Consider the following 258-nt stretch of genomic DNA (forward strand, 5'->3'; position numbering starts at 1 on the left):
TTCTGTATTTCTTCTGTATTGTTGGATAACTGCTATTTTTGCTCCAATCTGTCTGCCTATTTTCCTATTCCTTCATGTATCAATTGCTGATATCCTTTCTTTTCTGGCACTAGTTTAGGGATAAGGAGAATATTTATTAATTTAATTTTTCTCATCAATTAATGAGGTTGTACTAGAAATGTTTACCTGCCCTGCTAATTTTCCTCCAATTTTTAACAGATTAGAGAGCCCAATCAAACCAGAAACACAAAACACTTA

Source organism: Propithecus coquereli, unplaced genomic scaffold (assembly GCF_000956105.1).
Source record: "Propithecus coquereli isolate 6110/MARCELLA unplaced genomic scaffold, Pcoq_1.0 Scaffold6553, whole genome shotgun sequence".
NCBI lineage: Eukaryota > Metazoa > Chordata > Mammalia > Primates > Indriidae > Propithecus > Propithecus coquereli.